General features: G+C 45.4%; 1 protein-coding gene across 1 annotated transcript in view; it reads left to right on the top strand.

Annotated features, from left to right (window-relative positions):
* Positions 1 to 3,726: 3,726 nt before the first annotated feature.
* RAI2 (retinoic acid induced 2) overlaps positions 3,727 to 21,693 on the top strand; it is a 47,972-nt gene continuing 30,005 nt past the window's right edge. Inside the window, exon 1 of the mRNA XM_065829584.2 lies at positions 3,727 to 3,869. The gene's annotated coding sequence lies outside the window, so the exon portion shown is untranslated. The remainder of the gene's footprint in view (positions 3,870 to 21,693) is intronic.

Genomic DNA, 21,693 nt, shown 5'->3' with positions numbered 1-21,693 from the left:
TGCTTAGTACTCAATTCAGACTTGCCACGGGCTTCCTACTGCCTATATGTTATCAGAAGAAAAACTGAAAATTACTTCTGTCACTATGAATCTTGCACCTGCTCAGAACCCCCATTTTAGGTGTGACAAGCACTCTTGCCATGCTCCAAGAGTTTACAACAGATAGTGTGTGTGTTCACCCATCTGTAAGTTCTCCCCACCCAGCCTTTGTAGTGTGGGTGCTTATGTAGAATTTGTGATTGCAATTTAAAGCTTGCAATGTATCCTGGATTGCTATGCTAATAATCACACCTGGCAGCACTAATTTTGCTACTGTACAGTATTGTCACAGGATCAAAGTGTTCCTACAAGATCAAGTAACAGGGCAAGATGAATGATACTGCCAACTACTTTACATGCTTCACAAAAGGAAAGAGTTACAGCCCATTGGGATGCTTATCAGTGCCAGCAATACATAAAGTTAATGCAAATCCCCTCTATATGCTTACCTTAGCCACCCGACTGTAGAGCAAATCTTCTGTGGGAGTTCAGAAGTGCCGCATGTCTGAATTCGTGTAGACATTCAGGTGGAGGTGGAGCAGCCTCACGGGCACATGGTGACTATCCTGATCTACCTGAACATGTTTTCTCACATAAACACTGTGAAAACAGTATACGGAATCAGACTCATAGAAGATGATGTCCATGTGTCAGTTGGCTAAGTTTGGGCTCCTTCATTTTCATTCTTGCTGCAGTTTGCCTCCTGCATGTCAACCCACCTCGCCAGGGCAAGTTTTTCTTCTGGCATTGTACCAAGATACAAACTATTGAATGGGTAAATTCTGGAGAAGCTACATGGATAAAGCAGCCATGCTGAGGCGTACCTGTATGGCTTTATAAACTAATGCACAGAAAAAATTCCTCCGTCAGAAACACAGAGAAGTGTTCGAGGCTATGTTACCTCAACTTCAAAGACATGGAGGAAGAGGAGAGACAAGAAGATGACACAGTGTTCACCCGCTTGTGTAACAGTGTTGTGTAACAGCACTGATGATGGCAGACCTGGGAGAGCATCAGTCTGAGATGCGAATGGAGCGATCAGCTGCCATTGACAGAGGGATTTTTGATTGATTTTAAATTAAGGTCACTGTCCCCAGGCCACAGCTAGATTTGATTATTTCTGTCACATTGTAGAAGGGTGAAAGAAACTTGTTTGCAACCAGTGACTCTCACTCTTCAGTGTCTCGGTGCATAATGATGGCTTTTCCAGTGGGCTTTGATGCTTCCAGCTTTCATGACGTCTTACATGTTGGTACAGCATCGCCACTGTCTCACTGAAACGAGTAGACAGTTCCTTTGAGAACTGAATTTTGAATTACAGGCTTACACTGCTAAGAGCTTATGACATCAGCACCAGTGTCATCCTCTCTACTCCTTCCCAAAAGTATGAGAGAACAGGCTCATAATTCCATACCTGTACATATTCCACTCCACGTGTGCTGTTACACAGTCCACACATGCTTTAATGGATATGTTTGACAACATCTTTTCCAGTTCTTGACAGAAAGGTGGTAACATAATCCAAGCACTCATGTAACAGCTGACAGTCCTAAAAGGCTAACCCCTCCATTCTTCCAAACCAGAAATTTTTTCCATTCTCAAATACGACGGTTCAAAACCAGTTTTGCTCTTGCGCATTTGAGTGACCACCTCCTCACGTTCCTGATCACTGTCCCAAGCAGCCCACTTAGTTGACAGCATTTCCAGCTGCTTCTCTGCTTGCTTACAAGACTCCACCTTACTGTGTTGATACCTTTCAGAACGCCACTCATCTCATCCCTTTCAGTACTCAATTCTATGCAATACACGTTAGGAAAGCTGTGGGCAGCACAAAACTAATCCAGACATGACGTTAAATCAGAGAGGTGTATTCACTGCTGGCAGGTAAATGGTGGCTACCAGTGGACACCTAGGGGAGAGTAGAAGAGCAGCACAAGCCCTGCCTTGGGCCATTTGTGGTGGAGGGACCTTTCTGAGCCAGCTGTCATTTGGTTGCCCTGTGTGGATTTTTTTCTTGTAAGTTCATCCATTCTCATCCCAAAACAACATCAGCTGCCCACTGTCAGGTGGCAAGGGGCTCTGCAGTTGTGTTTGCCTGAAGAATCACATCTGTATGGTCAGGCAAACAATCCATCACTACCTTAATTTAATGGCCTCTGCTTCTTGTGCTGGAAGTCAGGACCAGGAGCCCCTGCTCGCCCTTTCCACACCACTCAAGAGCTGAGAAACCTCTGTCACATCTGCCCTCAGGTGCCACTTGCCGGGCTGCATGTACTTAACTGGTAAGCCATTTCAAACCACAGATAATCACTGCTAGTCTCTTCCAAACCTTTTCCAGCTCTGCCATGACCGTTTTGAGATGATGAGACCAGAGCTCCAGCAGTATTCAAGGCACAGATGCACCACGGATTTACAGACCGGTGTAAAATTTGTTTTTCTCTCCATTGCTCTCCTAACAGATCCTGACATTTGACTCCCTCATCCCTGGGCTCTCAACCTGGGGAAAGTGATGGCCAAAACATTTCCATGATGATGGACAAGAAAGAAATCATTGACTGCAACTGCATGGTTGTGCTGTTTGGGAAAAAACTAAACAAAACAAAAACCAAACCAAACCAAACCAAAACAAAAAATCCAACTCGGAATAACAGTAGTGGATGTTAAATCCCGAGATGATACAAAATTCACTCTCAGGCAGCTTGACCTAAATTCCTATGGGCAAAGAGGAAGCCACATATTTGGAGCATTTGAAAGAAAACTAGACAAATGCCCATAAATTATCCTATGGAGGACATTCCTACTCTCTCTTGGAAGATGGATTAGGCAGATGACCTACTAAGTATTTTTTTTTCCTTCTTTCACTAATTCCTACGATGTCATGAGTGTGCGTGTTTTACCCTTTCTTAAATCATAATCTGTTTGATCCAGCACCAGTCAAAGGTTTTGAAACACCCATTAAACCGCAAGAGGAAATCTCGAGCGGTTTGCTAATATCAACAGAAATCCAGATGGAATTACAATCATCTTTTATGTACATTCGAGGGCATATTATGTAATACTAGCCACGGATTTAGTTTAATGCACCGCCACCTTCCAATAAGCTGCTGCCGACATTAATAGCGATTTGAAACCTCTGAAAAACTATTTTGGCCTTCAACAGAATAATTTTAAAGCTCAGAGTCTGTGGGCAAGGAGCTTGGCATATTCAGAGGTTTATGGGAAAATGGGAAAAGTCTTATGGGAAAATGGGGACAAGGAAGATCAAGGGTGGAAAAGATAGGGAAAAAGATTTAGAAAGAGGGGAAAGGGTCGAGGGATTAAAAAAAAAAAAAAAGAAAGAAAAGGAAATTAGAAACGTGGTCAATCTGAGACAGCGGCAGAGGAGATAAGGTCGAGACTTCAAGCGAGGAGCAGGGAGCAAAAAAAAATCCATGAGATGCATGAGATGTATTAAAAAGGATGACGATGCTGCCCGCTGCAGCATCCTCCCGGTCCTTGGGGTTGTTCCGAAAAGGCTGGGGCTGCTACCTGGTCCATACCCCACGCAACCCTCGCCGGTGCGGCACCCCCACCCCCACCCCGCCCCCACGGAGCCTCCGGGCGGGGGGGTCGCTCCGGCGGGGGGGAGGAGCCAGCGGTGGTGGGCGGGGTCCAGGGTGGTCCAGCCCCGCCCCCCCGTCGCCACGCCCGGCGCGGGGGGGAGCGGGACGCGGTACCGGGCAGGGCAGGGCGGCGCGTCCCCGGCGGCAGCGGCCGGGGTTGACAGAGGCGGGTGGCTGCCGCGGTCCCCATGGAGCCCAGCTAGGGGACTGCCGCACCCTCCACCGGAGGTAGGTGCCGCGGAGCGGCTGCGCACCCACAGCCCCCGGGCGGGCGGAGCGGTGACAGGTTGGCCGGCGCGGCGGCGTTTTGCGGGAATCTCCCCTCCTTTCCCCCCCACCCCGCTCCTTCCTTCCCACTCGTGACCGGGTTCTGCGGTACCGTGGGGAGGGCGGCGGCGCTTCCGCGGTTCCCCGCTTCGGCCCGTGACTATTGTTTCTGGTGGCGCCGATCGGGCGTAGCGAGACCCCGGCGACGGCGGCGGCTTTGTGCGGGTTGTCCCGGCAGTGGGGCTGCGGCGGTGGTGGGGGGGGCGCAGAGGACCGAGGCGGGGAGAGGGACGGGGCAAGACCGTGACCACACGGGCAGAAACAGTCCCCCCCGCCCCCCCTTCTTCTTCCTCCTCCTCCTCTGCTGCTGCCTGCGCAACTTCTCCAAAATCACGCCCGTGGGTGCGCGGGGAGGAGCGGCGCGTGCCGAGCCGAGGCATCGCCCCCCCCAACCCCCATCCTTGCGCGGCTCGTGGGTGCTGCCCCACGGGGAAGCAAAACACGGCGGGTCACAGCGGCTTTAAGCACCCGGGGCCGCGCTCTAGAAGAAGTATATTAAAAATGTAGGGTGCGTTTCAAGATGGGCGGTAGCGGGGACGATTTGGGGTCCCTCTCGCAGCCGGTCACAAGCGAGGAGGAGGAGAAGAATTTACCCTTCCGAAGTTGAGGCGGAAAATTCCTCCCGCTGTCGCCCGGCGAAGGGAGCCAGGAGAATGAAGTGTCACCTGCATCCCCCTTAATGGCTTTTTCTCGATGAGGCTGTCGCGGGGCGTGGGTCATCTGGGTTCCGGGCGTGCGTGGCGGTGGGTGCCTCGGTGAAGTGTCGTTCCAGAGAAGTTCTGCATCCCTGCAGGGAGATGCTGCAGGGTGCGAGCACCCTGTGCAGCAGTTGCAGGGCAGTCGTTTGCCTTGCCTCATTTTTTTGTTTTAGAGATTGGTTTGGCTTTGATTTAGTCACTGTTGTTGATGTTAGTTTTCTCACACGCCATTCTCCATCAGAAGTCTTTTTAAAAAGATAATGCTTAAAATACCGTATTCAAAATATAAATAGTCTAGTGGGGTTGTACTGTTAAAGAGAAAAGAGTATTTGGTTGTCCACTAATTTTTCAGGTGTTTTCCGTTTAAACTTGATGAGGAAATATTCTTATTTTTTCTAAGTAACCTTTCATGTCATTTATCACTAGCAAACTAGCTTAACGTGTAACGTAACGTTTCACCACAAACATGGTACTGATTGGAGTGTTTCAGGCACAACTCTAGTATAGGACGGAAAATCTGCACACTTCCATTTTTTTTAATATGTAAATTTGGAAAAGCCTTTCCTTCCTTTTCATGACTCTGTGAGTGGCCCTGGTTAGTCAGATGTAGCTCCAGTGACTAGTTCAGGGGGCTGCTGGTAGCCTGCACGTTTTCCTGCGCAGCTCTGTTAGAGCAGCCTGTTCAATTAATGCTCCCTCACTATTTTGTCCTTGGCATCTCTAATGAATTTTGTAGCATTTCTGTGATAAGCTCCAATGGGACTCTTGTGGAGATGCTGAAATCTCTTTCACCTTAAGAGATGACTGAAGCCCTATTTTGAGAGTGGATACCTGCTTGGATCAGCTCAAGAGTGATGCTGTGTTTCTGTCTATACATTCAGTTTTGGAGGTGCTCCAGTAGCCAGAGCTGTCCAAGTCAGACTGGGAATCACCTCAGTGATGGATTTTGCAGGGTCCTGATGTCTTCCTACCAGAAATGCAAGTGATAAGCTTTTGCAACGTTTGTGGCTTGCGTTGCAAATGTGGGCTGGAGGACGGAGCTAGTCATGTAGCGGGCATGATGTGTGCAATGAGCAGGTCATGCTGAACACGCTACAACTTTGGGAAGCTGATGGTTGCTGTGCAGAGCCTGCAGCGGTGTGAATTACAGGGAAAAAATGCATTTGCATGTAACAAAGGCAGCTGGCTCATCTCCTGCATGAGGAACTAATTTTTTTTTTTTTTTTTTTTTTAGAAAATAAAAATCTGGCTCCCGTTTCTGCCTCTGCCACAAATTGCCAGTGTAGCTTTGGGCAAATAATTTAATGTTTCTGTGCCCCTACTCTCCTCTTCTTTTGCCCCTGACCCGCCAAGGACTTGCCTATACTGTGGTGTCAGTTCAGACCCTCACTCACACCCTTTACCTTCCCCACCTGCCCTGCACACATCAGCCTGAATCCCACCATATAGGTGGCACCTCACCGCTGCGAGGGGCTGCAGGTTGACACTCAAATGCTGCTGCTGGAGCAAATAATACAGACATAGCAGGCTCTCATCGCGATTCATCGGTCTCTAATCCTCTATCCCTCTTCTAATCCAGTCATTCTCTGCCGCTAATCAAATCGCCTGGCATCGCTCAAGCGGTGCTTGGCTGTACGCTCGCCCTCGTGTCGGCTGGCCGGCGTCAGGGCAGGGAAGTGGTGGCAGCAAAGATGAGCTGAGTATTGCCCGGGACAGAGACCGCCTGTCACTTGAGGTTTGTGGCACGAGAGAGAGAGAAAGCCCGGCGTGATTTAGAAATACAAATCATAGCTAGAGGGTAAATCGCAACAACATCACAGGAAAATGGCCAGAAAATGGCACCTCGGGCGTTCCTGCGCAGCCAGCTGTGTGCACGTTGGGAGGGAACGGAGGTGGAAGGGTACAGCTCCCTCGGCGTAACAACAGCATTCTTATTTTAGCATGGAAGACAGCCAAAGATAAGGAGTGGTTGTCATCCGGCTGCTTGGAGGATTGAAAAAAAAAGGAAAAAAGAAAACCTGTGTGGAAATAGAAATATTTTGATGTAGGTACTAAAGGGGGGGGAAAAAAAAGGCAGATAACCTTGCAAGTGATGGACTAGCCACATAAAGCTGGCAGTACAAGATTTTTCCCATAAAATCCAGAATGGTCCTAATTAAGCCCAGACCCTGTTAAATGACACATGGCTTTATTTATTTCAGATGTTTCTAGGTCCTAGAGATGGGGCCAAATGTGAAGAGTTTGATGTGGCAGATAGTTTAACCCCAATTACTTCTACATAAATCACATGATTGTTACAGGAGCTGAGTACCTCTGATGGGTGTCCTAGAGCTACAGATAAAAAATATCTATATATTAAAAAACAAACAAACAAACAAACCCCAACAAAACAAAACAAAATAGCAAAAATCTGTGGCAGTGCAGGCGAGGGTTTAGGGGAGAGGGGTGGCCATCCTCTCTGTGGGCAGGAGGATGGGGATGCAGGAGCTATGGCGGTGCAGTGTGCCCACCGGTCTGTGTGCACAGGCGGCTGAAATGGTGGCTTTGTAGAGCGGGCAGCTGGAGAAAGGGAAGCAAAATGGGAGACGACAAATATTCTCGTTATGAAACTGGGATGGATAGATGATTTATGGGGGTTCTTGACTTTTTTTTTTTTTTTTTAATATTATATTTTGAGCAGAAGGAATCGGTTGGCAGTGTGTGGTTCTAGCCACACTGGCTGCACTGGGTTACACTTCCAGAAACAGCATCTATAGAAAAACAGTACAGTAAAACACTTTGCAGCGTTGCTTGGGTTTCACAGACTGTCTTCAGGAAGAAAAAGTTTTCTTTTTTTTTTTTTTTTTTTCCCGAAGCCCTAAGCCTAAACTCTCCCAGCAGACTCTAGATTTTGAAAAGGCGGTGGCTGTACAAGAGGTCTTAGGCTCCAGAGGATCATTATTAACCTGTCTTGGTTCTCCTTGAGAATTTCTGTCCCTGGATTTGCAATATTGCCCTTCCCAGTGCACTGAGCAGCTCTGTAAACAGGCCACTCTGTGGAGGAGCTGCTCTGCTGGGTGATTTGATGTTCCTTCTTAGTTCTGGCTTTCCTTTTTTCTTATGTGTATATATATATAGATATAGATATATAGATACTTTTTCCCCCCAGCAGGTCTATCCACACTATCCTTTAACGTGCAGAGCTGTAATGTGGTGGGCGTGAGTCTGTGGGGTCACATCTGTGGGATTTTGCCAGTCCCATGGGTGGCCAGGTGTCCTGGGGGATCCCAGTGGCAGCTGATGCTCCACACTCAGGGGCTGGTTTTGGGTGCAAGTAACTGGACCCCTCTGAGCTGGAGCTCTGTCCAGTACCCTTTTAATTTTGCTAGTTGATAGGGTATGTAGTTGTTTGGAAACGCTTCTTTGTGGTGTCAGATGTGGGACTAAATATTCTCAAGAATTAACCAAAGAACCTGTGACAGGTCTCCTGTCCCCTTCAGCCTCCTCATTAAAAAAATGTCCTTCAGCTTAGTGGCTTCAAGGTCTCTGTATTGTTTGCATTACCCTTAAAGTGGGTGGGGAGCAGCAGCCACGGTAGGCAGAGGGAAGGTGGCTGCTGTTGGCTTGAAGAGCAAGCTGGACTTGGGTTTGGGTTCCCCACTGTCTCCCCCGTGGCAGGCACAGAGATCTCAGAACAAGCCCCAGGACTGACCACGTCTATAAACATCTTCTTGTCTTGTTATCTTTGAGCCAGTGATTGGGGGTGAGCTCTGACAGACAGGAGAGGTGAAAGAAGTTTGCTGTGACACCTCACTGAGCTTCACTGGGGCTGCTGAGGGCACTCACCCTGCTGAACATCCCAGCCTGTAGCTCCAAATTCAGTTGGTCAAGCCAGTTCAAAAGAGCAATCTCTCCTCCAGCATCTGCATGTGTTTCAACCTTTTAATTATTTCTTTGCTTTTATTGTGGCATGGAAACAAAGACCTGGAAGAAGTGCAGTGGCCACTGGGAGGGCCAAGAGGACAACGGCTCCAGCAGACAGCAAGCTCCTCATGGCAAAACCAGGTTATTTGGAGGAGTATGGGTCTTGCATTCAAGTGAAAAATAATTCATTAATGGCCAGAGAATAATCACTTTACTCCGAAAAGCCTCTCCAGCTGCATTGCACCAACTGTTCTTTTTCAGCCTCTGAATCCTTAATGACAGTAGCAGCTAATTTCTTTTTCTGTGTTTTTCTAGCTGCAGTGTCCTATTTTCTCTGAGTTTATTGAGAAAATAATAGAAGTAATTACAGAGCTACTTGTCACCTTTCAGAGAAGAAAACTCCTTGGTTGAAGGGCCAAGTTAGTTACTTAGTGACCGACTCAGACAATAGAAACTTTTTGTAGCTCATCAGTTATTCATCTCTGCTTAGTGAATCAACTAATTAGCTAGAGGAGTGTTACTTTTAGTCCATGAATATCAGAACATGGTGAATAACACCAGTCACAAACAGTACGACAATGGCACATGTGCATTCTGTTGCAGGCAAGCAAAATGCCAAAATATGGGATCAGGAATGGCGAAGTGAGATACGTATATATATATATATATTTTTTTTTTTTTTAATTAGTTATCTTTGAAAACTTATGTGACAATTCTGCACAAAAAGATCCTTGTCTTAGAGTAATTAGATGGTTCTTTGGTTAAAGAAAAGACATGGAAGAGCATTGGACTATATGATGCAGAAGGGCAATGAGAATGGAAGATGTAGAAAACTGAAGTGAAACGTGAAGTATTTTTGTGTGTGTATGATATGCATCTTTCTGGTTATTGGTGATGGAATCCTTGCTGTAGAGCTGGATCCACACAAGGCCATTGCAAAGCAAAGAGGAAGGCCAATGTGTTGGGTTTTAGTCAGGATTTTCCTAACTGAGCAGTCAGGCTTCACCATCAGAGTAACAGACGTCCTTGTCTCTTGGCCTTGGTGATGGGGCTGGAGATCAGGGGGCAGCTCTCAGCCAGAGGGCTCTCTGCCCCACAGAAAGGTGGGGGAAGAGGGCTGCTGCCTAGTGCTGCCTCAGGCCTTGCTCTCCAGGCTGTGGGATGCCTGGCCTGGGGGAGAGTTTTCCCCAAGCTCTGTGGTTCAGAGGGCTCCACCCAGAAAATTAGTGGAAACATGAGTCTGTAGCTCCAGAGGGTCTCCCGGTTTGACAGCAAAGGGTCCCTTTGGCACAGAATACTGGAGAGAGCATGTAGTGTGTAGGTATAAATAATAATGTATGTATATATACACACATGTATATACAGAGACAGGCACATGCAGGCATGCTTGTACAAATGTATCCTAGAAGAAGGAGGGCACAGAAAGCCTTCTTGTAGCTGGACTTGCTCTTCATTCATCTCTGGATGGAATTACCTCTCACCATTTCGCTGCAGGAGGACCTATGTATGGTTAGAATGGATTCACAAGGCTTCTATGATGGAAGAAGCTGGGCTCTGCGTTACCGCTCTTCCATGTTGCACATGCAGGATACGTGAAAGGGTGGTGTTCTCTAGTGGGACTGGTGGTGCCAAGCTCAGTGTGTCACCTCTCCCCCCACCATTGTACCTAAACAGGTGTTTGTTTGCAGAAGACTGCTTGGCCACACTCCAGTTGTGCTAGAACCAAAGTAATGTTGGTAGGTGGAAGAAAGCAGTTGCAAGGACTTGTATTTCCCGACTCATTGAAGGAATGCATCTGACTTTGGTTTGGGTTTGCCGTTCATGTCCTTGGGTGGTGGAGGTTTTTTTGTGGGTTTTTTGTGTGTGTGTTTTGTTGTTGTTTTGAGGGAGTTTGTTTGTTTTGGTGCTCAGGTAGTAGCTTTCCCATATGTGTTTAGCCATGAAACCCTCACTTGTCTTTTAGGACACATCCTGACTGTCACCATAGCTTTCTGCCTTCTAAAGGGGGTTATACAATTGATGGGCCTGGGCCTGGATGCCATCAGATACTACAGAGAAGAAAGTGAAAGCAATGTATGGCTGTGTGCCATGGATCCCCACGTTCACATCATGTAACTGCAGACCTGTGCAGTGACCATCCCACAGAATCACAGAATGGTTGGGATTGGAAGGGACCTCTGGAGATCATCTAGTCCAACCCACCTACTAAAGCAGGTTCACCTGGAGCAGGTCACACATTAATGTGTCCAAGTGGATTTTGAATGTCTCCAGAGAAGGAGATCCCACAACCTCTCTCGGCAGCCTGTTCCAGAGCTCTGTTGCCCTCAAAGTAAAGAAGTTTTTCCTCATATTCAGGTGGAACCTCCTGTGCTGCAGTCTGTGCCTGTTGCCCTCATCCTGTCGTTGGGCATCACTGAAAGGAGTCTGGCCCCATCCTCTTGATACCCACTCTTGAGGTATTTATAAACATTGATGAGATCCCCTCTCAGCCTTCTCTTCTCCAGGCTGAACAGACCCAGCTCTCTCAGTCTGTTTTCATAGGAAAGGTGCTCCAGCCCCCTAATCATCTTCATAGCCTGCTGCTGGACTCCCTCCGGTAACTGCTTGTCCTTAAACTGGGGAGCCCAGAATTGGACACAGTACTTCAGATTTGGCCTCACCAGAGCAGAGTAGAGGAGGAGGATAAACTCCCTCAACCTGCTGGTCACACTTTTCCTAATGCACCACAGGATACTGTTGGCCTTCTTGGCCACAAGGGCATGTTTCTGGCTCATGGTCAACCCGTTGTCAACCAGGATTCCCAGGTCCCTCTCCGCAATGCAGCTTTCCAGCAGGTGATCCCCTAACCTGTACTGGTGCCTGGGATTATTCCTCCCCAGATGCAAGACCCTACACTTGCCCTTGTTGAATTTCATCAGGTTCTTCCCTTCCCAGTCCTCCATCCTGTCCAGGTCTCGTTGAATGGTAGCACAGCCTTCTGGTGTATCAACCCTTCCTCCCAGTTTCATGTCATCAGCAAACTTGCTGAGGATGCACTCAGTCTCTTCATCCAGATCACTGGTGAACAGGTTGAACAAAATTGGACTTAGTACTGACTCCTGGGGAACCTCACTAACTACAGGCCTCCAAACAGGCTCTGCACTATTGATCACAACCCTCTGAGCACAGCCATCCAGCCAGTTCATGATCCCTCTCACCATGCATTCATCCAGCTCATCAAGCACTTCCTGAGCTTGTCTATCAGGAGGTTGTGAGAGACAGTGTCAAAAGCCTTGCTGAAGTCAAGGTAGACAATGTCCACTGCTCTCCCCTTGTCTACCCAGCCAGTCATATCAGCATAGAGGGCTATCACATTGGTCCCCCAGAGTACAGCCTCCACTTGAAATGATCAAGTCAAAAGAAGAGGTGGACGTCTTTGATTGTGAACAGGCTCCAGACATCTTAGATTTGCTTTGGTTATTGGAGAGGCTGGTGAACACTCTCACTTCTCATTTGCTTTCTAGTGGGACTGAAGAGCTCTTTCCTCTGAAGCATAAAGGCCCAAATATTTTGGGACCTGCTCTTCTGAAACGAGTTTCATTGAGAAGAGGTGCCACTGCATTTCCAAGGAGCTGAAATTCTCAAGCTAGCAACCTTTTATTTTTAAAAAGGAAGTAGGTGTTTTTATTAGAGTTTCCTGTTTTGAACTCTTTGGTTAAAGGGTATGAAGTGGTCAGAGGTGAGACAGTTACCATTTAGGTCAAGGTTGTCTTTTTGTGTTTTCATTTGTGCATAGTGCACACATATGAATTATTTTCATATTTATATTATGGTTTTTATTTGTGTATTTTTTTCCAGTTTTATTTAAGCTGCTACTTCAAGAAAGACTGAATAAGGTTTCCTGTCAGGAATAGTTTAGATATATCTGGTCCTGCCTGGGGCAGAGGGATGGGTTGGGCGACTTCTTAAGGTCCTTTTCAAGACCTTTTTTGTAGTTTTAGGCAGTTACCCAGCAAAAGAAATTTGTAGTAGGTTGTGCTGGTTATGCTGATAGGGTTTTGCTATAGCATTTATCGTGGATATTTGTTTGAAAAGGAAATAATAGCTAATTGTGGCATAGTTACTGGTGGTGCTTTGGACAAACATTTCTTAAAATTAAAGAGGAAAACAACTGATGGTACATTTTTAGACTAGCATCGTGATATGGCTATGATTAATTTTTCCAGGAGCTTTGTGTTTTTTATATCTGCGTAAGTGTATTAACATTTTAAAAGGTCAAAGGTAAGCTCTAAAATGGATGCCAAATTAAGATGGATGGGAGGAAAATGACATTTACTTCTTGTTACTGCACATTGTTTGAATTTGACCAAAGGCAAAAACAAAACAAAGAACAGCCCCCGCCCCTTACACACATATGAATGCATGCATGTGTGCATGCACAGACAGACAGACATGTTTCCACCACCTGCCTTCACTGCACACCTGGTCCGGGAAAACCTTATTCATCTAGGCAAATCATCATCCTAACAAAATCAGTAGTCCGATGTCTTAATTTCCAGACAGCTTAAGTATCCCTTTGCAAAACATCTTGTTTAACTAGTGTGAGTGGACTCTGTAAATAAAAGTAGCTAAAATGTTTATATTAGGAAAATATGGCTAATGGGAACCATAACCACGTTATCATTTCCTGCCCTTGCTGGGTTTGAGATGATGACTTCATCAGGGAAGGGACTGTACCCTCATCCCTGTTCATGCGGTTCCTGGCACATCGAGTTCTTCTGAAAACAGAAGATAAAATGTGGTGGGAATGATGCCTTTGCTTGTAGTGGGAACGGTGGCCAGTCCCAGATGAAAGCAAGGCTTTAGCAGAGCTGCTCTGTGAACATACCAGTGTACAACAACTTTGGTTTTGGAGAAAGGAGCAAAGCTCGAGAGAAGGACTGAATCTGATTTATGTCCATGGTTTCCACTCTTCCCCTGAAGCAACAATGGGGAACTAGGCCAGCGATGTACCCTATGCCTCGGGAATCACAGCCACTGTCTCCTTTGAGGGACCAGGAGCCTGTCTTTGTGGATGTTGTTTCACAAGACAGATTCACTGCCATCGCTTTATGACACTTACTAATCCAAGTTTTGTTAGGAAAAAATGGGGGGGGAAAAAAAAAAATCTTCAAGTCCTGCTTCCCAATGGTGTTTGGTGGTTCATCAGAGAGGATTTAGGATGCCTCCTGCATCAGCCTCCGGCTGCCCTAGACCCCTGCTGCACCACAAAGCACATCCTGGCCTCGGGCAGACCACAGAGGCTGTGCTGGGGTCCGTTCTGGCTTTTTGTTGTTTTTTTAATAGACAATTGTAAATCATTACAGCTGTAGAAGATTCAAGCTGGTCACTTCATCCAGACCTGGGAGCTCAGTACAGTTCCTCAGGTCTGTGTACAGTTTTAGCCTCTTCCTTGAGGCGGGCATGCACCTCCTTCCCACCTGAAACTCAACTGAAGTGTTCCCTGAAGCCCAGGAGAAGGAAGACATTTTGGTGCAGGCAGCTGAACCCTCTCTCCCAGGGACAGAGGCAGCCCTGCCTCTGAGAGAGGAGTAAGCATTTTGTGGTGCCTCGGATACTGGCATCAGGTTTCCCCTGAGGCTTCACCAACCCTGTTCTTCTGCAGCCTGATCACTGTGGATTTGGTCTTTTTTTTCTTGTTTTTAATGTGTTCACTAACTTTCCTGAGATGAGAACTGTCTCTTCCCAAAACTACGAGCCAAATACCGACCTCATCACCTATCAGTTCCAAATAGCATGGGTGTAAGAGGGGTGCAGCTTCAGCCTGGTATCATGATAACCAAGCAACGGCAATGCTGCTGTTCTCATAGCCGTGCCTCCCCAGCACGGTTGGGCAGGCAACATGCCAGCCCTACACCACAGGGGAGAGCTGGAATATCCCCCTCTAGCTCCCAGGGCTGTGGGCTGCCCGAAATACAGCCCCACAGTGGCTTCCTCGAGGGAGAAAGCTGCTGTGCTCAACCCCTGCCCTATGTAAGGGCCCAAGATGTGCCCAAGGTTAGAATTAAGGGGATGGTCAAATCCTTCCCTCCTTCCACTCAAAAGCAGCAAGCTCTCCTAAGCATCCCTTTCTGGGTGCTGAAAATGTGTGCCTGACAAAACAAGAAAAAAAGAAGGGGGGAAGGGAAAAATGTCAAATGCTCAAATGCTTTGTTCCAATGTGAAAATGTATTTTTCATTTCAAACTGAATGGGTTCTTTCAAGGCTTCACTGGCCTCCAAGTGGAACAAACAAAACAGTTTTATTTTTTCATTTTACCAAAAGAGAAAAAAATCAGTTCTTAAATTGCTCAGCCCAAACATTTCTTTTTAATTTTTTTTCCCCTCAGCCTGGCCACCATAGCAAACAATTTCATTATTTGCATAGCTCTAATTGCAGTGATTAAACAAACACAGCAAATGCTGACCCTTCACAGAGCCTCAGTTGCAACCCCACAGCCAACTCAATCTGTATTTTGTCAGTGAAAAGGGAGATCGGAGCGGCTTTGTGCTGGAGTGAAAAGAAATTATCGACTTCTTTTTTGTTTGTTTTTTTTTTTTTTTTTTTAACTGATACACTGTCAGTTTAGAGCAAGAATAATTTTACCTGTTCTCTTGCTGGCAAGCTGAGAGGTATCACCAAAATTGTGAACCTGGTGCAGTTTCAAAGGCATTTCGATTTTGAATGTCTTATTCATGTGTTATTTTTAAGTTGCAATCTCTGATGCTGTTATTAGAATCACGTGTAGGATTGATATTCTGTTAGTGATACCAATAGTAACATAAAGGACTGAGAAACAAACATCTACATTTCTTTGTTGTTGTTGTGAAGATGACAGTACCCAAAGATGGGGTTAAGGAAGATTTCATCTGGCTGCAGTTCCATCAAATAGGAACAAATAATTTTTTGGACATTTTTTAATGACATTTATTTATAGCAGGTAGCACACAGGCGGGTGCTATTTCTCAGCGTGCTGGAAGAATGTTCTCCAGATGGTGCTTACTGTTTATGCTTTTATTCACTTCACTTGAACACAGCAGCACTCTACACAAAACATGGAAAATTGGAAAATAAAAACAATTATGTTTTTACAAAGTGCCATGTGATTTGCTGAAATGTCTTAGCTGACTGATGAGCGATGCTTGGAGGCAGCGTCGAGGATCACGCCTGTCACAGAAACCCTGTGCCCGAGTCCCAACATGGGTGACAGGATTCAGCCCAGTTTGAGAAGGACTCACCCTTCCCTCCTCAAAAACTGGGTTTCAGCAGGACTGCTAATCCTGCCCTCCTGTCTGTGCCTCTTCTGCCTCCCCTTTCCTCCACAGAGGTTTGAGTACATGTAGAAAAGGGGTTATAATGGCAATATTTTTGTCAGGTTTTCTGTGGCTGTGCTGCCCCAAGGTGGGAGAGGCCTGAGACAAAGCATTTCGTAGGCCTCGCCTGTGCCATCGCCTTCCTTCGGCTTCTAATCGCAGCGAAAAATGAAGTATTAAGGCCTTTGGCTGGTCCAGCTGAAAGCAATAGCAAAAGTCAAGACTGGTATCTAAAGGGACTGGCATGGTCCATGATTTCTGATTGTTACAGTGGTGGAAATACGTATCCAAATGGTGGGTACGCTATTGTAGGCTTTTGTTAGGCAGCTTCTGAAGGACAACTCACACAAAATATTTCAAGCTCTAAATAAAAGACTGAAATCTAAAGAACTGTTTTCAATAACAATACTTGGGAAAATTTGGAAATTAATTCTTTCAATTTAATTTTTTAAAAAGGCAATTATCAAAATGCATACCAACAAGCGGGGAAAAAAGTATTTTTAATTTTAAAAATAAATATATTTATTATATATACACACACATATCTATAAAAAAGAAATATTTTTGGCTCCTACTGAAAAAAAAAAAAGAGAAAACAACAAACCCGCAGCACTTGAGGACAATTTTTCAAATTGTAAAAAGCATATCATGTTTAAACTTTCAAATGGAACACAATAATTATTTCTTTGTAAACTAAAGGCTTCAGATTCCTTTGAAATCTAGTTAAAGCCAACAATACTTGTAGTGAAATTAAATTTCAAGAAATTAATGTATAAACAGTTGTTCAACCAGTTTGGGGGATTTCTTCACTAAACGGGCAGCACTGCACAGCGCTTCAATTTTCTCTCTTGCCCGTGACCCAAGAGACAGCCCCTTTTCCAAGCAGAATTCTTGCTACATCAGCTCCATGCTGTTTATCTCTCGTTGCTCCCTTGGCAGTTATTATTTCTTAATGTGTTAATTGTAGTTCCTGGACCCTTGTGTGTGAGTGTGTGTAATGTTCACAGTAATGATGCCGACACGTTCTCTAGTTCCTGGAATTGCACAGAGAAAACCTTACATACAATCTGGGCACAGGGCATCCAGTAAGAGAAACCAATTACAAGAATTCGAATAGCATAAAAAGAATAAAGTGCATAACTGGGGAGAGTAGACATTGGGTTGAAATGGTTTCTTTTTTTGCGTATTCATTTATGATTCCTTCTATCGTTCTTGCTTTGTGTGATATATATTTTTTTTAATTAAATCTTGAATTATGTCACTTGCTTTCCACCTTTTAGCAGTATTTCACAGTAAATTCATTCCTAATAGCAAGTAGTCAGGGGTAAGGAATGGCTTTGCTGAATGATGAGGACTGTTAATTATTAAAAAGAAACCTATGGATTTAAAACAAATTAGACCTCATTAAGCCTAGGTCTGTTTCCACACAGACTAGCTGACATGAAAAAGCCCATCTACGAGCACGGAAAATTGCACTTTTTAGCTGACGTCCCCAGCAGAGATGCCCCTGGGCTGGCACAGGCTGCATTCACTCTTCTGGTTTGTATCAGAGATCCCCAGTCTCCGACCTCAATTCAAAGCCCGTGGCTTTCCTGGATCTTTCTCATTTTTCTTCCATCTCTCCTGTCACCCGCAGCCACCCCTGCGGTGCCACCCAGGCCCACATGCACGTGGGAGTCCCACCTCGCTGGGGGAGGTGGCTGCTGGCCACCAGTGGCCGGTGTCCACCTGGACGGATGGGTGCATGGATGGGATGGATGGGCAACCCAGCTCCTGGATGCTAAGCCCAGCCAAACAGATGGGCTCCTCTGGGCTTAGCGAAAGAGGAAATATAGGAAAACTCCTTTTCTCTTCCTTTATTTTCAAGAGGAGGGAGATCTTTGAATGCTACCGTGGGGCTATTGTCATGGCCAGGCTGACAAACTCTGTAGGATAGATCTACTTATTTACAGAGACGGGATTGTTTTCATTTGTTTGTGTTGTTGTTTGTTTGGTTGGTTTTTGTTATCCAAACTTGGTTGACTCTTAAGTTGTTTGTACTCAGAGACTTTCTTCACAGAAAATCCAAAGGTCTGCAGTGATTATTGGAGACAATACACTCAAAGCTATGTAGCTGTGGCATGTTTTAACCTGCTTTTCTGAGATTTTTTTGAGGCAACGAGTGAGTGCATCTGCCGGAGAATCCTAATAAGGAGAGTGAAAGGTGGCCTATAATGAGCATTTTAATTGTACATTCGCAAGGATGCCATGTATGGACTTCACTGTCTGGCTAAGACATCCCCTAGATCTTCTCTGGCATTACAGGCAGTGACATACTAGTATAGGGAGAAGAAACGCCCCTACTGCTGGCTGGAAATCAGCAATAACATTTTGACATCTGTGCAACAGTTTAAAATGAATTATTCAGCACATAGATCGTGCTATTTGAGCAGCCAGCACATCTCTGCCCATTTACTACTGTCAGTCCGTGGTGGAGATATCAGTGATGCCAGTGGAACTGAGCACATGGGCTGGGGGTAGGTTTTGGCCCATAGCCTGGAACAGCATTTGACAGCACCCCTGCAGAATATGATAGGAATAATCTGCTTTGCCACCAGCAAAAGACCGAAAGACAATGCCAGTCTGTTTCTTCTCTTAGAGTGCTTTAAACGTGTGGAAAAAAGACCTTAAGAATTAAAGAAATCATTAATCGTTTGACTGTTTAAGTTGTGCTTTAAAGAGTGAAACTTGCATGTGATTTTGATGAAATCTCCAGAAGCCCTGAGCATCTGTTTGCCTACTGGGAGTAGACCCAGAGCACAAACTGGCAGCAGGTCCAGGCCAGTCTCCAGCTTCTGCCAAGTCAGAGGGTTAAAGTAAAGCAGTTGCTAATTCCTATCAGCAAACAAAATTCATGAGATTCATGATGTAAGCAGCATCCAGTTTGGGAAAAAACAAGCCAAACTGCTGTAAGAACGAGATTTGGGGTAACTAAAGATGGGGAGCTGGGAGGAAACATAGATTAGCTAAACACCAGCAAAATCATGTCTGCTCAAAGCAAGCGTTCAGGAGAGAAGGTGGACATTTGTCATGTATTTAGCTTCCTAATTCAGCAAGGTCATCTGAATTAAAGCAGTGTATGTGTAGTGAGAGTCTAACATCTGTTATTTCATGGGACGCCTGTTCCCTGTGGCTGCACATTGGATATAAATGCAGAACACAGTATGGAAATGTGCTGTACTATGGGTTATTGTTATTTCTTCACATTCCTTTATGGACTATGTTATAGCTGCCCTCGGATGCTTCTCTAGCAGGCAAATATTTGGGAGTAGTTAAATAACACTGCAGTATGCAGCAGTATCACCTGCCCACAGTTGTCTGTGTTGTTTAAGTGGCCAACCAAAAATCCAGCCTGCCCCAATTCCAACCTGCTCTTCCATTTACACGTAATGAATAATACCCTACAGTGGAAGTAGCCCAGTGCTGTACTTGGAAAGGTAAGACATATTATCTGGGTAACTGTAAAACAAATGGCTAGTATACATGAAAGTTCTTGTGCAAGAAAACACCTCTATTCAGAAAAGACACTTAAGCACATAATGAAAGTTAGGCAAATCCTTACGTCTCACTGAAGTCGGTAGAATTTTAGTGTATAGTTAAATCTTATGTGCAATAAGGGCATATGCTCTGATAATAACACTGTAGCTGTAAGATTTTTGAACCCCTGTGTGTTTGTATAGCTTTATTTTCAGAGTCCCCAAGAGCTTTTCAGTTAGCAGAAAGACATGTAATCGTGGTAAATACCATGCAGCTCTGGATACTCAGGTGCAGTGCTTCAGCGGGAGGTGGGACCTGGCTTCCTCAGCCGGTCCCTGACAAGAGCAGCTCTGCAGCTGATGCTGCTGCAGCTGCCTGCGAGCTGGAGTTTGTGTCCTCGGTACAGGCAGCACCACCACAGTGTGGGTACGCGTGTGTGTATGGCATTTTTATAGCAGCTGAAAGTCAGTTCTGGCTTTTGTAGGGCTGCTGCTGTCACCGAAGTGTCTGAACCTCCCTGCTGCCTTTGTTCACCATCACTGCACGCCCCTGGGGCAGGAGGATATTATCACCTTTGGGCAGCGAGTAAGAGGAGGCACAGAGAGATGCTGAGACTGATTTTGAAAGTTATTTTCATGTTATTCATGAGAAAGTTATTCTCATGCATATTTTCACATGCAGAGATGTCCCCACAGGCATTTTTCCAAACCTCCTGTCTGTGTAGTCTGGACTCTGTCTGCAGTTATAGGGCAGCTGGTGTGTGGGGGCACGAGTGTGCATCTCCCCCATCCTGGAGCAAAGGGTTACACCTTGCTAGTGTAGGGGTGCGGTAGAGTGGGGAAGGGTGTGTGTGCAGAAGACTGAAAAAAAAGAGTGGAGAATAAATAGCCGAAGCAATATATGTTTGAGGGTGAAGAAAGCTACCTGGTTTTATTGCCACTTCATGGGAAGGCTGTGTGTAGCTTGTGAGCATCCATTAATTAGTGATGCAATTTCTCTGTGCTGGTATCAATAAAACCTTAATAAGTACATGATACCAGCCTGCAATTGCTTGCTTTTTTCCACATCCCCCTGTGAGGAAGTGTGGATATTGGTGCAGCTGTGCACTGTATACATTGTATATGTGCTGTGGCTGCTTACATAAGACAGGGACAGCAAACTCATTTAGCGGCTAGTTACCTCCCATGTGATTTTTTTCCAAGCATTTATAGAAGGATCTTTAATACGCAGCACCCTCTCACGTGCACAAAATAACTGACGTTGTTTTTCTTCCTTTTGCTGAGACATACTAATTCTTAAAATGGCTCCTGAGCAGGCATTGCTAGGTGTCTGTAGTGACTGCAGCCTGATGGGTTAGCAACAACAACAACAAAACCAGCTCTCCTTCATTTCCTTTATATGCACATAGTGCAGCTTTCCAAACAGCGCATCAAACGCTGCCGGCTGGAAATTTCCAGGCCCGTTTCCTGCCTGGTGCATGCTCATAAAGGAAGATTGTCTGAACAGTCCATAGCTGCAGTACTGCAGAAAGTCAATAAAGAGCTGACCACTTCACCTCTATCAAAAGCAGTTGAGAAGCCTCGCCTCATCTGCCTTATTAAAACCACACTTGACTCCTGCAGAGAAACCTGGCTGGTAACCTGCAAGAAGAGGGATAAAAAAGAGGAGGCTGAAATTGCAGTGAGTATTCTACAGCAAGGTCTTGCAGTAAGGTTAAAGAGTGCTTATTGTGAAATAAACCCAAAAGGCAGCTTCATTAAAGCAAGGAAAATGCCTGCATTTAATGCAATAAACTTCTGACTCTCCCACATACACTACAGCACCGAGATGAGATGATTAGTTGTTGCAGCAACGAGCAGATATAAGTAGCTCCCTAATGGGTTTGTATTTTGAATTCAAATATGTATATGCATGTGTATGTGTGTGTGTGTCCATATACTTAATCTTTGCAAGAAAGGCATGATGTAGAAATAGATGTAAGAGGTAGAATTTATACTGCAAAATGTATTTTAGAATGTGTTTGAAAAGATGCTTTATTTTTTCTTTCCCTTATGTAAGAGTAATTGATTGAATGTTTGCCAAGCTTTCAGTAGCATCCATTTGGGAATCCCAGCCCCCACCTTCCCCAGGCCTCCCAGCTTTTTCTCACCTTAAAATGAAAAAAGAGAGAACTTTAACAGAAAGATCATTGCTTTAGCTTAATATTGTAAGATTTCAGAGATTGAATTTTCTGATAGTAATGAAATGAACCCTGAGTTGTGCCATGAATTTGATTGC

Source organism: Patagioenas fasciata, chromosome 1 (assembly GCF_037038585.1).
Source record: "Patagioenas fasciata isolate bPatFas1 chromosome 1, bPatFas1.hap1, whole genome shotgun sequence".
In the NCBI taxonomy this organism is placed as follows: Eukaryota; Metazoa; Chordata; class Aves; order Columbiformes; family Columbidae; genus Patagioenas; species Patagioenas fasciata.
The sequence above is the reverse complement of the archived record's forward strand: the minus strand, read 5'-3'. Positions and strand labels throughout refer to the sequence as shown.